Source organism: Lepisosteus platostomus, chromosome 26 (genome assembly GCF_059453375.1).
Source record: "Lepisosteus platostomus isolate fLepPlt1 chromosome 26, fLepPlt1.hap1, whole genome shotgun sequence".
Lineage (NCBI taxonomy): Eukaryota > Metazoa > Chordata > Actinopteri > Semionotiformes > Lepisosteidae > Lepisosteus > Lepisosteus platostomus.
Genome location: NC_142636.1, coordinates 3,709,599 through 3,732,054, shown reverse-complemented (window position 1 = coordinate 3,732,054; position 22,456 = coordinate 3,709,599). Strand labels below are relative to the sequence as shown.

The following is a 22,456-nucleotide window of genomic DNA, read 5'->3' as shown; positions in this document are numbered from 1 at the left end:
GCGTCCGGGTGACCGGAGCCAAGGGATTATCTGCGGAACCTTTGATTTATCTCTCGGGCAAGGAGCTAGATACGCCCTTTTCATCTCGGTTTGATCACACCTGTGCATTAAAACGCAGTGCTCGGTACCATCGAGGTGTAAGAGGTTCAAGGATGAGCGGGAAACTTTGTTAATAGGGAGACGGGCACCGCCCAACGTGGGGCTCGAACCCACGACCCTGAGATTAAGAGTCTCATGCTCTACCGACTGAGCTAGCCGGGCGCCGGTGGAGCTGGTGGTTAACTTGTCCCTGTTGACGGCAATTTGACAAGGTATACTTCCTGGCTTTTCATCATGTGCTGACCGGATTCGAGAGTAGCACACCCTGTTCTTTGTTGATTACTGTACCTCCAACAGCGCAAATGTCAGTAATCATTGAAATGTACGACCTACAATCTCCTCAGCATGCCCGCGTGGACTCCTCAGTGATCATCCTTCTACGTTCTGCTGTAGTTTTCATGCAAGTGAAAACCGTGCTCCAAATAACAGCGGCACAGTTGTATCCTGCGGTAAGCATTCTTCTAATTCCATCGTTTTGCTCCAGGTAAAAGGTAGCGCATCATAGTGTTGATATTCCAAGGTTTCAGAGTCCGTATTGGATGGCTTGGATGCAGACATCGCTCAGAGCTCCCAGTATGATTTTCCCGAGTTCAGTTTTGCAGTGTTTTAGTGCTTTACTACTTCCAGTGGGCCTTTGAATGCTCTGCTAAGTAGAGACGTGACATAATTACTAATGCGACCGAGTGTGCTGGCTGTTCCTGGTTCGTAATGATTAACGCGAGAAATCAATATAAACATAACTGCTTCGATTTCGAGGTTCAGTTGAAGCTTTCAAAGAAACTATCAAAGACCTCAGAACAACCGAAGACACATTTGGTCATCTCCGTATTGGTGAAGATTAAAGAGTCCCGCAAGTGTCAAGCTTGCACAAACACACACGAGAGAGAAACTCAGGACAGAATTTAAAGAAAGGGAGACGCAGACTATTTGAAGGCACTTTGCTAACCCAATGGCATGCTAAGAAATCGTGCATAGGACACATGTAGCAGAGGATGGTTTCGATCCATCGACCTCTGGGTTATGGGCCCAGCACGCTTCCGCTGCGCCACTCTGCTGACGGCCTCTCTGCGTGTGGCGCACAACTGCTCTTTTTATTTCCTACATAAGTGATGAAAGAGTTGAAAGTTTCAACGACAAACGCAGACGTCACTTTGAGCGCTTGGTGTTGTAGCACAAATCATCACATGCTGCTCTACACTGGATTATAAAAGCCGACACATTTTCCAAACATTTTAATGCTGGAGTCACACTGTAGTATTAATAACAGTGCGATACTCGAGGAGCGTAGTGGGATCGCGGTGGCTCATCAGACCGCCCCGGGACAGGGGGCCCGCATCAGGATGGCCGAGCGGTCTAAGGCGCTCCGTTCAGGTCGCAGTCTCCCCTGGAGGCGTGGGTTCGAATCCCACTCCTGACAAAATGCTTGCTCAGTGCCGTCTCCAGTCGGGTGCAAATGGGTGAAGCAGCCTGACGCAGGGAACGTGCGCCGATAGGCGTAGGTGTATCCCCTGCCTCTTCCGATTTAGCTCGTGCTCCATAGGATGGAAGCGGATGCTCTGGCTTTTTGACTCGAATATAACCTGATCACAACAGAAGGCCGTGCAGCCCAGTGCTGGTTTAAGAATGCCTCGTGTCTTCAGGCCCCTATTCCTTCAGGTTACCCCTTTGGAATAGTCGTCCGAAAAAGACGGGAAAGGAAAAGCATGTAAGCTCCCACACACTGCGTTAGCATTAGCGGTTGGAATCTGATGGGAGAAAAGCAACCTGGCTCGCCGTCAAGCAATCCATCCCTGGTCTCCCACGTGACAGGTGGGGATACGCACCACTATACTAACGAGGAGCGCTTGCTTGGCGCTTGAAGACACTTCCTCTTGCGGCTACTACTGTTTCCGGTTTCGTCTTTTCTTTTCATTCCTCCCAGAGGAGCGCATGAAAACGTTTCCATCTGCGCCATCCTCACCCCTCCAATGCTATGGTCCCTGCTCCTCCTGGTGCACTGCAAACACTCATTCAGCCGGTTCTTTCAGTTTGAATAATTAGGTCTTCAAAGGCTGGAAGTAGGGCGCAAGACATGCCAATGCCAAAAGCGTGGCTGTGTGCTTCCAGCTGTGAAATGTCACTGGTGGATGTTGAAGACATTACTTCCAAGGCAGCAGGTCCAAGCGATTTAGCGTTTGTACAAGAAGCAGGAAGAGAGAAACGGCACTCCGCCTTTTTCTGGGCAGGCCGAAGCGACAGGAGAAGGGCGCCGTAGTGGGCAGGATTCGAGCCGACGCGGGGAGACCCCAATGGCTTTCTAGCCCATCGCCTTAACCGCTCGGCCACGACTACAGGGAGCGCCGCCGCCGCCGGCTTGCAATCATTTAACACGGAGGGCGAGGCGGCGGCGGTAACCTTTTTCAATGTCGCTCTACGCTACCCCCCAAAAAAAGCCAAATGACATGCTAGCACTCGGACACCCTTCAGAAGACTGAAGGGTGGCTTAAAGCTGGAAGGCTTAGGTCTCCCCGTTCCGACGCGACAATCGAACTTCCTTAGGCAGAGAGAAAGCAACATCGAGGAACGTCAACAAGACTTTAGAAGCTGCGCCACACGCCGCTTTCAGTCGCAGACACAGCAGTTTTAAAGGCAGGAATCGCCTTTGCGAACGCCATGAGAAACAGAACGCAAGCTCAGGTCCTGCGGTTTAACAAACAGCCACGGCTTTCATGCGACTGGACATTTCTTTTCTGGAGCGAATTCACTTTCAACTTCAAGAAATTCACACAACTTGCGAAATACGAAATACAAATCTGGCTCATCGCTGCACAAGAAATACCGCCGGCTGGCAAGAAAATGACAACGGTGTTTTTCCTTAACGAAAAACTTCCCATGGAGAAAAACAACGGCTGTGCGTCTCTGTCGGCTTGATTCAGTTTAATGCAAGTATTCATTCTCCTCCTGGAAAATACAGCTTGCGAAAGATGAAATACAATTCTTGGCTTTTCTGGGTGAGTGCAGAAGAAATCCTGCCGGCTGGCAGAAGAATTCCAGCCTTTTTTACTCTTTAACCAGAAACTTGCGAATGATACAAAGCAAGCGGGGTGCGTTTCTGTGCAGCTGTTAACTGAACAGCTGCTGCTTCAAGCCCACCCAGGGCTCATTCCGATTTCAACATCATGCCCCCTGAAGGTAGACTGGATTTCTTTGCGAAGCATTCACCTTTTGGACGTTTCAGGAAAGGTGCGTGTCGATGCCAGACTTGAAAAGCTTTCCATACAAAGAAACAACATAGTGCTTTTGATTGATGGGAAACGGCAAGAGCGGTTTGAGCAGCTCCGGCCTCTCAACCGCTTTACAATGTGATCGGCACCTCGGTAGCCAGTTTAGAAGGCTAAAAAGGATGCTGGAAGCACAGCGACGTTCTAAAACCAGCGCTTGAAAAGCATCTGCATACATAAAATGTCCATTTCCCCAAAGATGAATCTGCATCTTCAGAAGATTGTCAGCTATACGTTTTCGTTCTTTGTTTCCTTTTTTTACGACAAGCTTTCGAGAAATGAACTGTCTATTGTGATGAAGGCTGCATTAGAAATTGTGCATCTAGCTTAGTTCAATGAAATCGGGAGGTGCACCTGTCTCAAGCGGATGGCTCTTTGCAGGCACACTACGGAAACCTGCGGGCGCAAGTTGGGAGAAGTGACTCTTGCAGAGTGTTGAGCTTCGAGAAGAGGGCTCCGCTCAGGAAGATATTTCCACATGTTGAAGAGTCGCTTTTCGCCCTTTCTTTCCCACATTTTTCCAGTGCGGTTATTGATCGCGTTCAAAATGTTTTCCCAACGTACGTGTTACCTGCAAAATCACAGTGAAACTGTTATGCCGAAAAGATTCCTAATAGTTATTGTATTAGAATAGCTCTCCAATTTCTTAGCCTTCGTACACGCAATGTTTAAGGAAACGCTAGAGTAAATGAAACTGTAAATAGACAGGAGCTCTTCTTAGTTTTCATACAAGTTATGATGGCTGCAGCTCCTATCTGCGTCCGGGTGACCGGAGCCAAGGGATTATCTGCGGAACCTTTGATTTATCTCTCGGGCAAGGAGCTAGATACGCCCTTTTCATCTCGGTTTGATCACACCTGTGCATTAAAACGCAGTGCTCGGTACCATCGAGGTGTAAGAGGTTCAAGGATGAGCGGGAAACTTTGTTAATAAGGAGACGGGCACCGCCCAACGTGGGGCTCGAACCCACGACCCTGAGATTAAGAGTCTCATGCTCTACCGACTGAGCTAGCCGGGCGCCGGTGGAGCTGGTGGTTAACTTGTCCCTGTTGACGGCAATTTGACAAGGTATACTTCCTGGCTTTTCATCATGTGCTGACCGGATTCGAGAGTAGCACACCCTCTTCTTTGTTGATTACTGTACCTCCAGCAGCGCAAATGTCAGTAATCATTGAAATGTACGACCTACAATCTCCTCAGCATGCCCGCGTGGACTCCTCAGTGATCATCCTTCTACGTTCTGCTGTAGTTTTCATGCAAGTGAAAACCGTGCTCCAAATAACAGCGGCACAGTTGTATCCTGCGGTAAGCATTCTTCTAATTCCATCGTTTTGCTCCAGGTAAAAGGTAGCGCATCATAGTGTTGATATTCCAAGGTTTCAGAGTCCGTATTGGATGGCTTGGATGCAGACATCGCTCAGAGCTCCCAGTATGATTTTCCCGAGTTCAGTTTTGCAGTGTTTTAGTGCTTTACTACTTCCAGTGGGCCTTTGAATGCTCTGCTAAGTAGAGACGTGACATAATTACTAATGCGACCGAGTGTGCTGGCTGTTCCTGGTTCGTAATGATTAACGCGAGAAATCAATATAGACATAACTGCTTCGATTTCGAGGTTCAGTTGAAGCTTTCAAAGAAACTATCAAAGACCTCAGAACAACCGAAGACACATTTGGTCATCTCCGTATTGGTGAAGATTAAAGAGTCCCGCAAGTGTCAAGCTTGCACAAACACACACGAGAGAGAAACTCAGGACAGAATTTAAAGAAAGGGAGATGCAGACTATCTGAAGGCACTTTGCTAACCCAATGGCATGCTTAGGAATCGTGCATAGGACACATGTAGCAGAGGATGGTTTCGATCCATCGACCTCTAGGTTATGGGCCCAGCACGCTTCCGCTGCGCCGCTCTGCTGACGGCCTCTCTGGGTGTGGCGCACAACTGCTCTTTTTATTTCCTACATAAGTGATGAAAGAGTTGAAAGTTTCAACGACAAACGCAGATGTCACTTTGAGCGCTTGGTGTTGTAGCACAAATCATCACATGCTGCTCTACACTGGATTATAAAAGCCGACACATTTTCCAAACATTTTAATGCTGGAGTCACACTGTAGTATTAATAACAGTGCGATATTCGAGGAGCGTAGTGGGATCGCGGTGGCTCATCAGACCGCCCCGGGACAGGGGGCCCGCGTCAGGATGGCCGAGCGGTCTAAGGCGCTGTGTTCAGGTTGCAGTCTCCCCTGGAGGCATGGGTTCGAATCCCACTCCTGACAAAAAGCTTGCTCAGTGCCGTCTCCAGTCGGGTGCAAATGGGTGAAGCAGCCTGACGCAGGGAACGTGCGCCGATAGGCGTAGGTGTATCCCCTGCCTCTTCCGATTTAGCTCGTGCTCCATAGGATGGAAGCGGATGCTCTGGCTTTTTGACTCGAATATAACCTGATCACAACAGATGGCCGTGCAGCCCAGTGCTGGTTTAAGAATGCCTCGTGTCTTCAGGCCCCTATTCCTTCAGGTTACCCCTTTGGAACAGTCGTCCGAAAAAGACGGGAAAGGAAAAGCATGTAAGCTCCCACACACTGCGTTAGCATTAGCGGTTGGAATCTGATGGGAGAAAAGCAACCTGGCTCGCCGTCAAGCAATCCATCCCTGGTCTCCCACGTGACAGGCGGGGATACGCACCACTATACTAACGAGGAGCGCTTGCTTGGCGCTTGAAGACACTTCCTCTTGCGGCTACTACTGTTTCCGGTTTCGTCTTTTCTTTTCATTCCTCCCAGAGGAGCGCATGAAAACGTTTCCATCTGCGCCATCCTCACCCCTCCAATGCTATGGTCCCTGCTCCTCCTGGTGCACTGCAAACACTCATTCAGCCGGTTCTTTCAGTTTGAATAATTAGGTCTTCAAAGGCTGGAAGTAGGGCGCAAGACATGCCAATGCCAAAAGCGTGGCTGTGTGCTTCCAGCTGTGAAATGTCACTGGTGGATGTTGAAGACATTACTTCCAAGGCAGCAGGTCCAAGCGATTTAGCGTTTGTACAAGAAGCAGGAAGAGAGAAACGGCACTCCGCCTTTTTCTGGGCAGGCCGAAGCGACAGGAGAAGGGCGCCGTAGTGGGCAGGATTCGAGCCGACGCGGGGAGACCCCAATGGCTTTCTAGCCCATCGCCTTAACCGCTCGGCCACGACTACAGGGAGCGCCGCCGCCGCCGGCTTGCGATCATTTAACACGGAGGGCGAGGCGGCGGCGGTAACCTTTTTCAATGTCGCTCTCCGCTTCCCCCCAAAAAAAGCCAAATGACATGCTAGCACTCGGACACCCTTCAGAAGACTGAAGGGTGGCTTAAAGCTGGAAGGCTTAGGTCTCCCCGTTCCGACGCGACAATCGAACTTCCTTAGGCAGAGAGAAAGCAACATCGAGGAACGTCAACAAGACTTTAGAAGCTGCGCCACACGCCGCTTTCAGTCGCAGACACAGCAGTTTTAAAGGCAGGAATCGCCTTTGCGAACGCCATGAGAAACAGAACGCAAGCTCAGGTCCTGCGGTTTAACAAACAGCCACGGCTTTCAAGCGACATTTCTTTTCTGGAGCGAATTCACTTTCAACTTCAAGAAATTCACACAACTTGCGAAATACGAAATACAAATCTGGCTCATCGCTGCACAAGAAATACCGCCGGCTGGCAAGAAAATGACAACGGTGTTTTTCCTTAACGAAAAACTTCCCATGGAGAAAAACAACGGCTGTGCGTCTCTGTCGGCTTGATTCAGTTTAATGCAAGTATTCATTCTCCTCCTGGAAAATACAGCTTGCGAAAGATGAAATACAATTCTTGGCTTTTCTGGGTGAGTGCAGAAGAAATCCTGCCGGCTGGCAGAAGAATTCCAGCCTTTTTTACTCTTTAACCAGAAACTTGCGAATGATACAAAGCAAGCGGGGTGCGTTTCTGTGCAGCTGTTAACTGAACAGCTGCTGCTTCAAGCCCACCCAGGGCTCATTCCGATTTCAACATCATGCCCCCTGAAGGTAGACTGGATTTCTTTGCGAAGCATTCACCTTTTGGACGTTTCAGGAAAGGTGCGTGTCGATGCCAGACTTGAAAAGCTTTCCATACAAAGAAACAACATAGTGCTTTTGATTGATGGGAAACGGCAAGAGCGGTTTGAGCAGCTCCGGCCTCTCAACCGCTTTACAATGTGATCGGCACCTCGGTAGCCAGTTTAGAAGGCTAAAAAGGATGCTGGAAGCACAGCGACGTTCTAAAACCAGCGCTTGAAAAGCATCTGCATACATAAAATGTCCATTTCCCCAAAGATGAATCTGCATCTTCAGAAGATTGTCAGCTATACGTTTTCGTTCTTTGTTTCCTTTTTTTACGACAAGCTTTCGAGAAATGAACTGTCTATTGTGATGAAGGCTGCATTAGAAATTGTGCATCTAGCTTAGTTCAATGAAATCGGGAGGTGCACCTGTCTCAAGCGGATGGCTCTTTGCAGGCACACTACGGAAACCTGCGGGCGCAAGTTGGGAGAAGTGACTCTTGCAGAGTGTTGAGCTTCGAGAAGAGGGCTCCGCTCAGGAAGATATTTCCACATGTTGAAGAGTCGCTTTTCGCCCTTTCTTTCCCACATTTTTCCAGTGCGGTTATTGATCGCGTTCAAAATGTTTTCCCAACGTACGTGTTACCTGCAAAATCACAGTGAAACTGTTATGCCGAAAAGATTCCTAATAGTTATTGTATTAGAATAGCTCTCCAATTTCTTAGCCTTCGTACACGCAATGTTTAAGGAAACGCTAGAGTAAATGAAACTGTAAATAGACAGGAGCTCTTCTTAGTTTTCATACAAGTTATGATGGCTGCAGCTCCTATCTGCGTCCGGGTGACCGGAGCCAAGGGATTATCTGCGGAACCTTTGATTTATCTCTCGGGCAAGGAGCTAGATACGCCCTTTTCATCTCGGTTTGATCACACCTGTGCATTAAAACGCAGTGCTCGGTACCATCGAGGTGTAAGAGGTTCAAGGATGAGCGGGAAACTTTGTTAATAAGGAGACGGGCACCGCCCAACGTGGGGCTCGAACCCACGACCCTGAGATTAAGAGTCTCATGCTCTACCGACTGAGCTAGCCGGGCGCCGGTGGAGCTGGTGGTTAACTTGTCCCTGTTGACGGCAATTTGACAAGGTATACTTCCTGGCTTTTCATCATGTGCTGACCGGATTCGAGAGTAGCACACCCTCTTCTTTGTTGATTACTGTACCTCCAGCAGCGCAAATGTCAGTAATCATTGAAATGTACGACCTACAATCTCCTCAGCATGCCCGCGTGGACTCCTCAGTGATCATCCTTCTACGTTCTGCTGTAGTTTTCATGCAAGTGAAAACCGTGCTCCAAATAACAGCGGCACAGTTGTATCCTGCGGTAAGCATTCTTCTAATTCCATCGTTTTGCTCCAGGTAAAAGGTAGCGCATCATAGTGTTGATATTCCAAGGTTTCAGAGTCCGTATTGGATGGCTTGGATGCAGACATCGCTCAGAGCTCCCAGTATGATTTTCCCGAGTTCAGTTTTGCAGTGTTTTAGTGCTTTACTACTTCCAGTGGGCCTTTGAATGCTCTGCTAAGTAGAGACGTGACATAATTACTAATGCGACCGAGTGTGCTGGCTGTTCCTGGTTCGTAATGATTAACGCGAGAAATCAATATAGACATAACTGCTTCGATTTCGAGGTTCAGTTGAAGCTTTCAAAGAAACTATCAAAGACCTCAGAACAACCGAAGACACATTTGGTCATCTCCGTATTGGTGAAGATTAAAGAGTCCCGCAAGTGTCAAGCTTGCACAAACACACACGAGAGAGAAACTCAGGACAGAATTTAAAGAAAGGGAGATGCAGACTATCTGAAGGCACTTTGCTAACCCAATGGCATGCTTAGGAATCGTGCATAGGACACATGTAGCAGAGGATGGTTTCGATCCATCGACCTCTAGGTTATGGGCCCAGCACGCTTCCGCTGCGCCGCTCTGCTGACGGCCTCTCTGGGTGTGGCGCACAACTGCTCTTTTTATTTCCTACATAAGTGATGAAAGAGTTGAAAGTTTCAACGACAAACGCAGATGTCACTTTGAGCGCTTGGTGTTGTAGCACAAATCATCACATGCTGCTCTACACTGGATTATAAAAGCCGACACATTTTCCAAACATTTTAATGCTGGAGTCACACTGTAGTATTAATAACAGTGCGATATTCGAGGAGCGTAGTGGGATCGCGGTGGCTCATCAGACCGCCCCGGGACAGGGGGCCCGCGTCAGGATGGCCGAGCGGTCTAAGGCGCTGTGTTCAGGTTGCAGTCTCCCCTGGAGGCATGGGTTCGAATCCCACTCCTGACAAAAAGCTTGCTCAGTGCCGTCTCCAGTCGGGTGCAAATGGGTGAAGCAGCCTGACGCAGGGAACGTGCGCCGATAGGCGTAGGTGTATCCCCTGCCTCTTCCGATTTAGCTCGTGCTCCATAGGATGGAAGCGGATGCTCTGGCTTTTTGACTCGAATATAACCTGATCACAACAGATGGCCGTGCAGCCCAGTGCTGGTTTAAGAATGCCTCGTGTCTTCAGGCCCCTATTCCTTCAGGTTACCCCTTTGGAATAGTCGTCCGAAAAAGACGGGAAAGGAAAAGCATGTAAGCTCCCACACACTGCGTTAGCATTAGCGGTTGGAATCTGATGGGAGAAAAGCAACCTGGCTCGCCGTCAAGCAATCCATCCCTGGTCTCCCACGTGACAGGCGGGGATACGCACCACTATACTAACGAGGAGCGCTTGCTTGGCGCTTGAAGACACTTCCTCTTGCGGCTACTACTGTTTCCGGTTTCGTCTTTTCTTTTCATTCCTCCCAGAGGAGCGCATGAAAACGTTTCCATCTGCGCCATCCTCACCCCTCCAATGCTATGGTCCCTGCTCCTCCTGGTGCACTGCAAACACTCATTCAGCCGGTTCTTTCAGTTTGAATAATTAGGTCTTCAAAGGCTGGAAGTAGGGCGCAAGACATGCCAATGCCAAAAGCGTGGCTGTGTGCTTCCAGCTGTGAAATGTCACTGGTGGATGTTGAAGACATTACTTCCAAGGCAGCAGGTCCAAGCGATTTAGCGTTTGTACAAGAAGCAGGAAGAGAGAAACGGCACTCCGCCTTTTTCTGGGCAGGCCGAAGCGACAGGAGAAGGGCGCCGTAGTGGGCAGGATTCGAGCCGACGCGGGGAGACCCCAATGGCTTTCTAGCCCATCGCCTTAACCGCTCGGCCACGACTACAGGGAGCGCCGCCGCCGCCGGCTTGCAATCATTTAACACGGAGGGCGAGGCGGCGGCGGTAACCTTTTTCAATGTCGCTCTCCGCTTCCCCCCAAAAAAAGCCAAATGACATGCTAGCACTCGGACACCCTTCAGAAGACTGAAGGGTGGCTTAAAGCTGGAAGGCTTAGGTCTCCCCGTTCCGACGCGACAATCGAACTTCCTTAGGCAGAGAGAAAGCAACATCGAGGAACGTCAACAAGACTTTAGAAGCTGCGCCACACGCCGCTTTCAGTCGCAGACACAGCAGTTTTAAAGGCAGAAATCGCCTTTGCGAACGCCATGAGAAACAGAACGCAAGCTCAGGTCCTGCGGTTTAACAAACAGCCACGGCTTTCAAGCGACATTTCTTTTCTGGAGCGAATTCACTTTCAACTTCAAGAAATTCACACAACTTGCGAAATACGAAATACAAATCTGGCTCATCGCTGCACAAGAAATACCGCCGGCTGGCAAGAAAATGACAACGGTGTTTTTCCTTAACGAAAAACTTCCCATGGAGAAAAACAACGGCTGTGCGTCTCTGTCGGCTTGATTCAGTTTAATGCAAGTATTCATTCTCCTCCTGGAAAATACAGCTTGCGAAAGATGAAATACAATTCTTGGCTTTTCTGGGTGAGTGCAGAAGAAATCCTGCCGGCTGGCAGAAGAATTCCAGCCTTTTTTACTCTTTAACCAGAAACTTGCGAATGATACAAAGCAAGCGGGGTGCGTTTCTGTGCAGCTGTTAACTGAACAGCTGCTACTTCAAGCCCACCCAGGGCTCATTCCGATTTCAACATCATGCCCCCTGAAGGTAGACTGGATTTCTTTGCGAAGCATTCACCTTTTGGACGTTTCAGGAAAGGTGCGTGTCGATGCCAGACTTGAAAAGCTTTCCATACAAAGAAACAACATAGTGCTTTTGATTGATGGGAAACGGCAAGAGCGGTTTGAGCAGCTCCGGCCTCTCAACCGCTTTACAATGTGATCGGCACCTCGGTAGCCAGTTTAGAAGGCTGAAAAGGATGCTGGAAGCACAGCGACGTTCTAAAACCAGCGCTTGAAAAGCATCTGCATACATAAAATGTCCATTTCCCCAAAGATGAATCTGCATCTTCAGAAGATTGTCAGCTATACGTTTTCGTTCTTTGTTTCCTTTTTTTACGACAAGCTTTCGAGAAATGAACTGTCTATTGTGATGAAGGCTGCATTAGAAATTGTGCATCTAGCTTAGTTCAATGAAATCGGGAGGTGCACCTGTCTCAAGCGGATGGCTCTTTGCAGGCACACTACGGAAACCTGCGGGCGCAAGTTGGGAGAAGTGACTCTTGCAGAGTGTTGAGCTTCGAGAAGAGGGCTCCGCTCAGGAAGATATTTCCACATGTTGAAGAGTCGCTTTTCGCCCTTTCTTTCCCACATTTTTCCAGTGCGGTTATTGATCGCGTTCAAAATGTTTTCCCAACGTACGTGTTACCTGCAAAATCACAGTGAAACTGTTATGCCGAAAAGATTCCTAATAGTTATTGTATTAGAATAGCTCTCCAATTTCTTAGCCTTCGTACACGCAATGTTTAAGGAAACGCTAGAGTAAATGAAACTGTAAATAGACAGGAGCTCTTCTTAGTTTTCATACAAGTTATGATGGCTGCAGCTCCTATCTGCGTCCGGGTGACCGGAGCCAAGGGATTATCTGCGGAACCTTTGATTTATCTCTCGGGCAAGGAGCTAGATACGCCCTTTTCATCTCGGTTTGATCACACCTGTGCATTAAAACGCAGTGCTCGGTACCATCGAGGTGTAAGAGGTTCAAGGATGAGCGGGAAACTTTGTTAATAAGGAGACGGGCACCGCCCAACGTGGGGCTCGAACCCACGACCCTGAGATTAAGAGTCTCATGCTCTACCGACTGAGCTAGCCGGGCGCCGGGGGAGCTGGTGGTTAACTTGTCCCTGTTGACGGCAATTTGACAAGGTATACTTCCTGGCTTTTCATCATGTGCTGACCGGATTCGAGAGTAGCACACCCTGTTCTTTGTTGATTACTGTACCTCCAGCAGCGCAAATGTCAGTAATCATTGAAATGTACGACCTACAATCTCCTCAGCATGCCCGCGTGGACTCCTCAGTGATCATCCTTCTACGTTCTGCTGTAGTTTTCATGCAAGTGAAAACCGTGCTCCAAATAACAGCGGCACAGTTGTATCCTGCGGTAAGCATTCTTCTAATTCCATCGTTTTGCTCCAGGTAAAAGGTAGCGCATCATAGTGTTGATATTCCAAGGTTTCAGAGTCCGTATTGGATGGCTTGGATGCAGACATCGCTCAGAGCTCCCAGTATGATTTTCCCGAGTTCAGTTTTGCAGTGTTTTAGTGCTTTACTACTTCCAGTGGGCCTTTGAATGCTCTGCTAAGTAGAGACGTGACATAATTACTAATGCGACCGAGTGTGCTGGCTGTTCCTGGTTCGTAAAGATTAACGCGAGAAATCAATATAGACATAACTGCTTCGATTTCGAGGTTCAGTTGAAGCTTTCAAAGAAACTATCAAAGACCTCAGAACAACCGAAGACACATTTGGTCATCTCCGTATTGGTGAAGATTAAAGAGTCCCGCAAGTGTCAAGCTTGCACAAACACACACGAGAGAGAAACTCAGGACAGAATTTAAAGAAAGGGAGATGCAGACTATCTGAAGGCACTTTGCTAACCCAATGGCATGCTTAGGAATCGTGCATAGGACACATGTAGCAGAGGATGGTTTCGATCCATCGACCTCTAGGTTATGGGCCCAGCACGCTTCCGCTGCGCCGCTCTGCTGACGGCCTCTCTGGGTGTGGCGCACAACTGCTCTTTTTATTTCCTACATAAGTGATGAAAGAGTTGAAAGTTTCAACGACAAACGCAGACGTCACTTTGAGCGCTTGGTGTTGTAGCACAAATCATCACATGCTGCTCTACACTGGATTATAAAAGCCGACACATTTTCCAAACATTTTAATGCTGGAGTCACACTGTAGTATTAATAACAGTGCGATACTCGAGGAGCGTAGTGGGATCGCGGTGGCTCATCAGACCGCCCCGGGACAGGGGGCCCGCGTCAGGATGGCCGAGCGGTCTAAGGCGCTGCGTTCAGGTCGCAGTCTCCCCTGGAGGCGTGGGTTCGAATCCCACTCCTGACAAAAAGCTTGCTCAGTGCCGTCTCCAGTCGGGTGCAAATGGGTGAAGCAGCCTGACGCAGGGAACGTGCGCCGATAGGCGTAGGTGTATCCCCTGCCTCTTCCGATTTAGCTCGTGCTCCATAGGATGGAAGCGGATGCTCTGGCTTTTTGACTCGAATATAACCTGATCACAACAGATGGCCGTGCAGCCCAGTGCTGGTTTAAGAATGCCTCGTGTCTTCAGGCCCCTATTCCTTCAGGTTACCCCTTTGGAATAGTCGTCCGAAAAAGACGGGAAAGGAAAAGCATGTAAGCTCCCACACACTGCGTTAGCATTAGCGGTTGGAATCTGATGGGAGAAAAGCAACCTGGCTCGCCGTCAAGCAATCCATCCCTGGTCTCCCACGTGACAGGCGGGGATACGCACCACTATACTAACGAGGAGCGCTTGCTTGGCGCTTGAAGACACTTCCTCTTGCGGCTACTACTGTTTCCGGTTTCGTCTTTTCTTTTCATTCCTCCCAGAGGAGCGCATGAAAACGTTTCCATCTGCGCCATCCTCACCCCTCCAATGCTATGGTCCCTGCTCCTCCTGGTGCACTGCAAACACTCATTCAGCCGGTTCTTTCAGTTTGAATAATTAGGTCTTCAAAGGCTGGAAGTAGGGCGCAAGACATGCCAATGCCAAAAGCGTGGCTGTGTGCTTCCAGCTGTGAAATGTCACTGGTGGATGTTGAAGACATTACTTCCAAGGCAGCAGGTCCAAGCGATTTAGCGTTTGTACAAGAAGCAGGAAGAGAGAAACGGCACTCCGCCTTTTTCTGGGCAGGCCGAAGCGACAGGAGAAGGGCGCCGTAGTGGGCAAGATTCGAGCCGACGCGGGGAGACCCCAATGGCTTTCTAGCCCACCGCCTTAACCGCTCGGCCACGACTACAGGGAGCGCCGCCGCCGCCGGCTTGCAATCATTTAACACGGAGGGCGAGGCGGCGGCGGTAACCTTTTTCAATGTCGCTCTCCGCTTCCCCCCAAAAAAAGCCAAATGACATGCTAGCACTCGGACACCCTTCAGAAGACTGAAGGGTGGCTTAAAGCTGGAAGGCTTAGGTCTCCCCGTTCCGACGCGACAATCGAACTTCCTTAGGCAGAGAGAAAGCAACATCGAGGAACGTCAACAAGACTTTAGAAGCTGCGCCACACGCCTCTTTCAGTCGCAGACACAGCAGTTTTAAAGGCAGGAATCGCCTTTGCGAACGCCATGAGAAACAGAACGCAAGCTCAGGTCCTGCGGTTTAACAAACAGCCACGGCTTTCAAGCGACATTTCTTTTCTGGAGCGAATTCACTTTCAACTTCAAGAAATTCACACAACTTGCGAAATACGAAATACAAATCTGGCTCATCGCTGCACAAGAAATACCGCCGGCTGGCAAGAAAATGACAACGGTGTTTTTCCTTAACGAAAAACTTCCCATGGAGAAAAACAACGGCTGTGCGTCTCTGTCGGCTTGATTCAGTTTAATGCAAGTATTCATTCTCCTCCTGGAAAATACAGCTTGCGAAAGATGAAATACAATTCTTGGCTTTTCTGGGTGAGTGCAGAAGAAATCCTGCCGGCTGGCAGAAGAATTCCAGCCTTTTTTACTCTTTAACCAGAAACTTGCGAATGATACAAAGCAAGCGGGGTGCGTTTCTGTGCAGCTGTTAACTGAACAGCTGCTACTTCAAGCCCACCCAGGGCTCATTCCGATTTCAACATCATGCCCCCTGAAGGTAGACTGGATTTCTTTGCGAAGCATTCACCTTTTGGACGTTTCAGGAAAGGTGCGTGTCGATGCCAGACTTGAAAAGCTTTCCATACAAAGAAACAACATAGTGCTTTTGATTGATGGGAAACGGCAAGAGCGGTTTGAGCAGCTCCGGCCTCTCAACCGCTTTACAATGTGATCGGCACCTCGGTAGCCAGTTTAGAAGGCTGAAAAGGATGCTGGAAGCACAGCGACGTTCTAAAACCAGCGCTTGAAAAGCATCTGCATACATAAAATGTCCATTTCCCAAAGATGAATCTGCATCTTCAGAAGATTGTCAGCTATACGTTTTCGTTCTTTGTTTCCTTTTTTTACGACAAGCTTTCGAGAAATGAACTGTCTATTGTGATGAAGGCTGCATTAGAAATTGTGCATCTAGCTTAGTTCAATGAAATCGGGAGGTGCACCTGTCTCAAGCGGATGGCTCTTTGCAGGCACACTACGGAAACCTGCGGGCGCAAGTTGGGAGAAGTGACTCTTGCAGAGTGTTGAGCTTCGAGAAGAGGGCTCCGCTCAGGAAGATATTTCCACATGTTGAAGAGTCGCTTTTCGCCCTTTCTTTCCCACATTTTTCCAGTGCGGTTATTGATCGCGTTCAAAATGTTTTCCCAACGTACGTGTTACCTGCAAAATCACAGTGAAACTGTTATGCCGAAAAGATTCCTAATAGTTATTGTATTAGAATAGCTCTCCAATTTCTTAGCCTTCGTACACGCAATGTTTAAGGAAACGCTAGAGTAAATGAAACTGTAAATAGACAGGAGCTCTTCTTAGTTTTCATACAAGTTATGATGGCTGCAGCTCCTATCTGCGTCCGGGTGACCGGAGCCAAGGGATTATCTGCGGAACCTTTGATTTATCTCTCGGGCAAGGAGCTAGATACGCCCTTTTCATCTCGGTTTGATCACACCTGTGCATTAAAACGCAGTGCTCGGTACCATCGAGGTGTAAGAGGTTCAAGGATGAGCGGGAAACTTTGTTAATAAGGAGACGGGCACCGCCCAACGTGGGGCTCGAACCCACGACCCTGAGATTAAGAGTCTCATGCTCTACCGACTGAGCTAGCCGGGCGCCGGTGGAGCTGGTGGTTAACTTGTCCCTGTTGACGGCAATTTGACAAGGTATACTTCCTGGCTTTTCATCATGTGCTGACCGGATTCGAGAGTAGCACACCCTGTTCTTTGTTGATTACTGTACCTCCAGCAGCGCAAATGTCAGTAATCATTGAAATGTACGACCTACAATCTCCTCAGCATGCCCGCGTGGACTCCTCAGTGATCATCCTTCTACGTTCTGCTGTAGTTTTCATGCAAGTGAAAACCGTGCTCCAAATAACAGCGGCACAGTTGTATCCTGCGGTAAGCATTCTTCTAATTCCATCGTTTTGCTCCAGGTAAAAGGTAGCGCATCATAGTGTTGATATTCCAAGGTTTCAGAGTCCGTATTGGATGGCTTGGATGCAGACATCGCTCAGAGCTCCCAGTATGATTTTCCCGAGTTCAGTTTTGCAGTGTTTTAGTGCTTTACTACTTCCAGTGGGCCTTTGAATGCTCTGCTAAGTAGAGACGTGACATAATTACTAATGCGACCGAGTGTGCTGGCTGTTCCTGGTTCGTAATGATTAACGCGAGAAATCAATATAGACATAACTGCTTCGATTTCGAGGTTCAGTTGAAGCTTTCAAAGAAACTATCAAAGACCTCAGAACAACCGAAGACACATTTGGTCATCTCCGTATTGGTGAAGATTAAAGAGTCCCGCAAGTGTCAAGCTTGCACAAACACACACGAGAGAGAAACTCAGGACAGAATTTAAAGAAAGGGAGATGCAGACTATCTGAAGGCACTTTGCTAACCCAATGGCATGCTTAGGAATCGTGCATAGGACACATGTAGCAGAGGATGGTTTCGATCCATCGACCTCTAGGTTATGGGCCCAGCACGCTTCCGCTGCGCCGCTCTGCTGACGGCCTCTCTGGGTGTGGCGCACAACTGCTCTTTTTATTTCCTACATAAGTGATGAAAGAGTTGAAAGTTTCAACGACAAACGCAGACGTCACTTTGAGCGCTTGGTGTTGTAGCACAAATCATCACATGCTGCTCTACACTGGATTATAAAAGCCGACACATTTTCCAAACATTTTAATGCTGGAGTTACACTGTAGTATTAATAACAGTGCGATACTCGAGGAGCGTAGTGGGATCGCGGTGGCTCATCAGACCGCCCCGGGACAGGGGGCCCGCGTCAGGATGGCCGAGCGGTCTAAGGCGCTGTGTTCAGGTCGCAGTCTCCCCTGGAGGCGTGGGTTCGAATCCCACTCCTGACAAAAAGCTTGCTCAGTGCCGTCTCCAGTCGGGTGCAAATGGGTGAAGCAGCCTGACGCAGGGAACGTGCGCCGATAGGCGTAGGTGTATCCCCTGCCTCTTCCGATTTAGCTCGTGCTCCATAGGATGGAAGCGGATGCTCTGGCTTTTTGACTCGAATATAACCTGATCACAACAGATGGCCGTGCAGCCCAGTGCTGGTTTAAGAATGCCTCGTGTCTTCAGGCCCCTATTCCTTCAGGTTACCCCTTTGGAATAGTCGTCCGAAAAAGACGGGAAAGGAAAAGCATGTAAGCTCCCACACACTGCGTTAGCATTAGCGGTTGGAATCTGATGGGAGAAAAGCAACCTGGCTCGCCGTCAAGCAATCCATCCCTGGTCTCCCACGTGACAGGCGGGGATACGCACCACTATACTAACGAGGAGCGCTTGCTTGGCGCTTGAAGACACTTCCTCTTGCGGTTACTACTGTTTCCGGTTTCGTCTTTTCTTTTCATTCCTCCCAGAGGAGCGCATGAAAACGTTTCCATCTGCGCCATCCTCACCCCTCCAATGCTATGGTCCCTGCTCCTCCTGGTGCACTGCAAACACTCATTCAGCCGGTTCTTTCAGTTTGAATAATTAGGTCTTCAAAGGCTGGAAGTAGGGCGCAAGACATGCCAATGCCAAAAGCGTGGCTGTGTGCTTCCAGCTGTGAAATGTCACTGGTGGATGTTGAAGACATTACTTCCAAGGCAGCAGGTCCAAGCGATTTAGCGTTTGTACAAGAAGCAGGAAGAGAGAAACGGCACTCCGCCTTTTTCTGGGCAGGCCGAAGCGACAGGAGAAGGGCGCCGTAGTGGGCAGAATTCGAGCTGACGCGGGGAGACCCCAATGGCTTTCTAGCCCATCGCCTTAACCGCTCGGCCACGACTACAGGGAGCGCCGCCGCCGCCGGCTTGCAATCATTTAACACGGAGGGCGAGGCGGCGGCGGTAACCTTTTTCAATGTCGCTCTCCGCTTCCCCCCAAAAAAAGCCAAATGACATGCTAGCACTCGGACACCCTTCAGAAGACTGAAGGGTGGCTTAAAGCTGGAAGGCTTAGGTCTCCCCGTTCCGACGCGACAATCGAACTTCCTTAGGCAGAGAGAAAGCAACATCGAGGAACGTCAACAAGACTTTAGAAGCTGCGCCACACGCCGCTTTCAGTCGCAGACACAGCAGTTTTAAAGGCAGGAATCGCCTTTGCGAACGCCATGAGAAACAGAACGCAAGCTCAGGTCCTGCGGTTTAACAAACAGCCACGGCTTTCAAGCGACATTTCTTTTCTGGAGCGAATTCACTTTCAACTTCAAGAAATTCACACAACTTGCGAAATACGAAATACAAATCTGGCTCATCGCTGCACAAGAAATACCGCCGGCTGGCAAGAAAATGACAACGGTGTTTTTCCTTAACGAAAAACTTCCCATGGAGAAAAACAACGGCTGTGCGTCTCTGTCGGCTTGATTCAGTTTAATGCAAGTATTCATTCTCCTCCTGGAAAATACAGCTTGCGAAAGATGAAATACAATTCTTGGCTTTTCTGGGTGAGTGCAGAAGAAATCCTGCCGGCTGGCAGAAGAATTCCAGCCTTTTTTACTCTTTAACCAGAAACTTGCGAATGATACAAAGCAAGCGGGGTGCGTTTCTGTGCAGCTGTTAACTGAACAGCTGCTGCTTCAAGCCCACCCAGGGCTCATTCCGATTTCAACATCATGCCCCCTGAAGGTAGACTGGATTTCTTTGCGAAGCATTCACCTTTTGGACGTTTCAGGAAAGGTGCGTGTCGATGCCAGACTTGAAAAGCTTTCCATACAAAGAAACAACATAGTGCTTTTGATTGATGGGAAACGGCAAGAGCGGTTTGAGCAGCTCCGGCCTCTCAACCGCTTTACAATGTGATCGGCACCTCGGTAGCCAGTTTAGAAGGCTGAAAAGGATGCTGGAAGCACAGCGACGTTCTAAAACCAGCGCTTGAAAAGCATCTGCATACATAAAATGTCCATTTCCCCAAAGATGAATCTGCATCTTCAGAAGATTGTCAGCTATACGTTTTCGTTCTTTGTTTCCTTTTTTTACGACAAGCTTTCGAGAAATGAACTGTCTATTGTGATGAAGGCTGCATTAGAAATTGTGCATCTAGCTTAGTTCAATGAAATCGGGAGGTGCACCTGTCTCAAGCGGATGGCTCTTTGCAGGCACACTACGGAAACCTGCGGGCGCAAGTTGGGAGAAGTGACTCTTGCAGAGTGTTGAGCTTCGAGAAGAGGGCTCCGCTCAGGAAGATATTTCCACATGTTGAAGAGTCGCTTTTCGCCCTTTCTTTCCCACATTTTTCCAGTGCGGTTATTGATCGCGTTCAAAATGTTTTCCCAACGTACGTGTTACCTGCAAAATCACAGTGAAACTGTTATGCCGAAAAGATTCCTAATAGTTATTGTATTAGAATAGCTCTCCAATTTCTTAGCCTTCGTACACGCAATGTTTAAGGAAACGCTAGAGTAAATGAAACTGTAAATAGACAGGAGCTCTTCTTAGTTTTCATACAAGTTATGATGGCTGCAGCTCCTATCTGCGTCCGGGTGACCGGAGCCAAGGGATTATCTGCGGAACCTTTGATTTATCTCTCGGGCAAGGAGCTAGATACGCCCTTTTCATCTCGGTTTGATCACACCTGTGCATTAAAACGCAGTGCTCGGTACCATCGAGGTGTAAGAGGTTCAAGGATGAGCGGGAAACTTTGTTAATAAGGAGACGGGCACCGCCCAACGTGGGGCTCGAACCCACGACCCTGAGATTAAGAGTCTCATGCTCTACCGACTGAGCTAGCCGGGCGCCGGTGGAGCTGGTGGTTAACTTGTCCCTGTTGACGGCAATTTGACAAGGTATACTTCCTGGCTTTTCATCATGTGCTGACCGGATTCGAGAGTAGCACACCCTGTTCTTTGTTGATTACTGTACCTCCAGCAGCGCAAATGTCAGTAATCATTGAAATGTACGACCTACAATCTCCTCAGCATGCCCGCGTGGACTCCTCAGTGATCATCCTTCTACGTTCTGCTGTAGTTTTCATGCAAGTGAAAACCGTGCTCCAAATAACAGCGGCACAGTTGTATCCTGCGGTAAGCATTCTTCTAATTCCATCGTTTTGCTCCAGGTAAAAGGTAGCGCATCATAGTGTTGATATTCCAAGGTTTCAGAGTCCGTATTGGATGGCTTGGATGCAGACATCGCTCAGAGCTCCCAGTATGATTTTCCCGAGTTCAGTTTTGCAGTGTTTTAGTGCTTTACTACTTCCAGTGGGCCTTTGAATGCTCTGCTAAGTAGAGACGTGACATAATTACTAATGCGACCGAGTGTGCTGGCTGTTCCTGGTTCGTAATGATTAACGCGAGAAATCAATATAGACATAACTGCTTCGATTTCGAGGTTCAGTTGAAGCTTTCAAAGAAACTATCAAAGACCTCAGAACAACCGAAGACACATTTGGTCATCTCCGTATTGGTGAAGATTAAAGAGTCCCGCAAGTGTCAAGCTTGCACAAACACACACGAGAGAGAAACTCAGGACAGAATTTAAAGAAAGGGAGATGCAGACTATCTGAAGGCACTTTGCTAACCCAATGGCATGCTTAGGAATCGTGCATAGGACACATGTAGCAGAGGATGGTTTCGATCCATCGACCTCTGGGTTATGGGCCCAGCACGCTTCCGCTGCGCCGCTCTGCTGACGGCCTCTCTGGGTGTGGCGCACAACTGCTCTTTTTATTTCCTACATAAGTGATGAAAGAGTTGAAAGTTTCAACGACAAACGCAGACGTCACTTTGAGCGCTTGGTGTTGTAGCACAAATCATCACATGCTGCTCTACACTGGATTATAAAAGCCGACACATTTTCCAAACATTTTAATGCTGGAGTCACACTGTAGTATTAATAACAGTGCGATACTCGAGGAGCGTAGTGGGATCGCGGTGGCTCATCAGACCGCCCCGGGACAGGGGGCCCGCGTCAGGATGGCCGAGCGGTCTAAGGCGCTGCGTTCAGGTCGCAGTCTCCCCTGGAGGCGTGGGTTCGAATCCCACTCCTGACAAAAAGCTTGCTCAGTGCCGTCTCCAGTCGGGTGCAAATGGGTGAAGCAGCCTGACGCAGGGAACGTGCGCCGATAGGCGTAGGTGTATCCCCTGCCTCTTCCGATTTAGCTCGTGCTCCATAGGATGGAAGCGGATGCTCTGGCTTTTTGACTCGAATATAACCTGATCACAACAGATGGCCGTGCAGCCCAGTGCTGGTTTAAGAATGCCTCGTGTCTTCAGGCCCCTATTCCTTCAGGTTACCCCTTTGGAATAGTCGTCCGAAAAAGACGGGAAAGGAAAAGCATGTAAGCTCCCACACACTGCGTTAGCATTAGCGGTTGGAATCTGATGGGAGAAAAGCAACCTGGCTCGCCGTCAAGCAATCCATCCCTGGTCTC

The 22,456-nt window shown here is 48.9% G+C and overlaps 12 non-coding genes across 12 annotated transcripts; 6 read left to right on the top strand and 6 right to left on the bottom strand.

Moving 5' to 3' along the window:
- Nucleotides 1-188: 188 nt before the first annotated feature.
- On the bottom strand, nt 189-261 carry trnak-cuu (transfer RNA lysine (anticodon CUU)). The gene has a single exon. It is a non-coding gene; the product is annotated as a tRNA-Lys (tRNA).
- Nucleotides 262-1,433: 1,172 nt separating this feature from the next.
- On the top strand, nt 1,434-1,516 carry trnal-cag (transfer RNA leucine (anticodon CAG)). The gene has a single exon. It is a non-coding gene; the product is annotated as a tRNA-Leu (tRNA).
- Nucleotides 1,517-4,304: 2,788 nt separating this feature from the next.
- On the bottom strand, nt 4,305-4,377 carry trnak-cuu (transfer RNA lysine (anticodon CUU)). The gene has a single exon. It is a non-coding gene; the product is annotated as a tRNA-Lys (tRNA).
- Nucleotides 4,378-5,549: 1,172 nt separating this feature from the next.
- trnal-cag (transfer RNA leucine (anticodon CAG)) lies at nt 5,550-5,632 on the top strand. Its single transcript has one exon. It is a non-coding gene; the product is annotated as a tRNA-Leu (tRNA).
- A 2,783-nt stretch (nt 5,633-8,415) lies between these two features.
- On the bottom strand, nt 8,416-8,488 carry trnak-cuu (transfer RNA lysine (anticodon CUU)). Its single transcript has one exon. It is a non-coding gene; the product is annotated as a tRNA-Lys (tRNA).
- A 1,172-nt stretch (nt 8,489-9,660) lies between these two features.
- Nucleotides 9,661-9,743, top strand: trnal-cag (transfer RNA leucine (anticodon CAG)). Its single transcript has one exon. It is a non-coding gene; the product is annotated as a tRNA-Leu (tRNA).
- Nucleotides 9,744-12,526: 2,783 nt separating this feature from the next.
- Nucleotides 12,527-12,599, bottom strand: trnak-cuu (transfer RNA lysine (anticodon CUU)). The gene has a single exon. It is a non-coding gene; the product is annotated as a tRNA-Lys (tRNA).
- Nucleotides 12,600-13,771: 1,172 nt separating this feature from the next.
- trnal-cag (transfer RNA leucine (anticodon CAG)) lies at nt 13,772-13,854 on the top strand. The gene has a single exon. It is a non-coding gene; the product is annotated as a tRNA-Leu (tRNA).
- A 2,782-nt stretch (nt 13,855-16,636) lies between these two features.
- trnak-cuu (transfer RNA lysine (anticodon CUU)) lies at nt 16,637-16,709 on the bottom strand. The gene has a single exon. It is a non-coding gene; the product is annotated as a tRNA-Lys (tRNA).
- A 1,172-nt stretch (nt 16,710-17,881) lies between these two features.
- On the top strand, nt 17,882-17,964 carry trnal-cag (transfer RNA leucine (anticodon CAG)). The gene has a single exon. It is a non-coding gene; the product is annotated as a tRNA-Leu (tRNA).
- Nucleotides 17,965-20,747: 2,783 nt separating this feature from the next.
- On the bottom strand, nt 20,748-20,820 carry trnak-cuu (transfer RNA lysine (anticodon CUU)). Its single transcript has one exon. It is a non-coding gene; the product is annotated as a tRNA-Lys (tRNA).
- A 1,172-nt stretch (nt 20,821-21,992) lies between these two features.
- On the top strand, nt 21,993-22,075 carry trnal-cag (transfer RNA leucine (anticodon CAG)). Its single transcript has one exon. It is a non-coding gene; the product is annotated as a tRNA-Leu (tRNA).
- Nucleotides 22,076-22,456: the final 381 nt, after the last annotated feature.